This window comes from Tupaia chinensis, unplaced genomic scaffold, assembly GCF_000334495.1.
Source record: "Tupaia chinensis unplaced genomic scaffold, TupChi_1.0 Scaffold000140_1, whole genome shotgun sequence".
Classification (NCBI taxonomy): Eukaryota; Metazoa; Chordata; class Mammalia; order Scandentia; family Tupaiidae; genus Tupaia; species Tupaia belangeri.
In genome coordinates this window covers 7637014-7638485 of record NW_006159610.1, presented here as the reverse complement: position 1 = coordinate 7638485, position 1472 = coordinate 7637014, and the positions used below count along the sequence as shown (strand labels likewise).

Sequence of the window (1472 nt, the reverse complement as noted above, 5' to 3'; positions counted from 1 at the left end):
CACAGGGCCCTTCGGTGCTGGCCCCCGCCCCGGCGGCCGCCGCCCTCCCCGATGCCCTTGCTGTTTGGCTTAGTCGTTCAGGCCGCAGCCCGCATGAGGCCCGGCATTGAGCGCTGTCCGCCATGCCCGTCGCGTTGAGCTGCTCCTCGCGGCCGCTGCCCCAGCCGCGGCGGACGGAGCCCCGGTGGGGCGAAGGCTCTGCCCCCTTGGCCTTGCCGTCCGTCTCCCCAGCACCCAGCGCTGTGTCGGCATGGCCGGTGTCCGTGGGCTGCCACGGCCTCGTGACTGACACGGCGACCTCCCCCGGGAGTGACGAGGCCTGTGGGGCTACAAGAGGGAGCCGCCACGTGGTTTGCGTGGGAGGAGCGCGGGAAGTGGGGTGGATGCCGCGGGCGGTAGGGCGGTCTCAGCTGGTCCGTAGTCCGCCTCCTCGTCCTTCCCGCCACTCTCCCCCACCCCGGGGCCGTGGTCGCGGGCGCCCGTTGGTCCAGCAGGCCTCTAATCCACGCAGTCTCGCAGGGACCCAGGCCGACTCACCCGGGCTCCGCCCTCCCCTGCACAGGGCTCTGGGGGCCATTTTAGGTGCGAGTTCCCGGAGGCGGCGGGAAACATGGACGCGAGAGGATGGAGTGGGAGCTTTTCCGCCAGGTCTGCCTCATGGCCCTGTCTAGATGCAAGTGGTTCGGGAAACGTTGTCTCTGGGAAGTAGCTGTCCAGAAAGGCCCAGATGAGGATTTTCCAGGCTGTGCGTGTCTGTGTGTGAACTCGGGAGAGTTAGGGAGCTGGGGGCGGTTGGTGAGCAGACACGGCAGAGGCCGTGACTCCGGGTTCTGCTGCGGCTCCTGTGGACTGCGCACTGTTGACAGAACAGGGAGGATTCTGGTTCTGACATGTGCCCAGGAGCCCCCTCCCGGTCCGAAGCTTGGGAGGAATGCCAGGTCCCAAGGTGCCGGTTTGGGAGCTCTTGGGCGGTGTGTGCTGTGGCCGGAAATCTGCCCTTCAGGGATGGGGGGGAAGAAGGCACACGGGAGAGGCGGGTCCATGGACCCAGTGATGGACGCCCCTGGAGCAGCTTTTCCTTTTTTGGGGGGGAGGGGGAGTTTTTCGTTATAGGGCGCCTGCGTTCACCCGACAGACCGAGAGACACACACATTCCCCAAGGGGGATGGCCACACCGCAATCCCTTCTCCTCCATTCTTCTCTTGGGATCTTGGGCGTGCACACACTTGTGCCTGGCGTGAAAGAGATGGCGGTACAGCGCATGTGCTAGTCCCCAAAATTTGGGGGCGGTCTTAACGACTCTTGGAAATTGGGATGTCTGATACTTACTGACCCAGATGACTCGAATTTTCTTCATTCACCTTTTTCTCTTCTTGTGGTTTACACAGGGCTTGCTTGCTTCTTTCTTTTGGTAGGGCTTTCCAGTAAAAACTGGAAAACCTGCTAGACAAATTCTCAAAGTTGTAACTCTC

At 62.8% G+C, this 1472-nt stretch overlaps 1 non-coding gene across 1 annotated transcript; it reads right to left on the bottom strand.

The window, feature by feature from the left end:
• Positions 1-1412: 1412 nt before the first annotated feature.
• LOC114007230 (U7 small nuclear RNA) lies at positions 1413-1472 on the bottom strand. The gene has a single exon (XR_003548841.1). It is a non-coding gene; the product is annotated as a U7 small nuclear RNA (small nuclear RNA).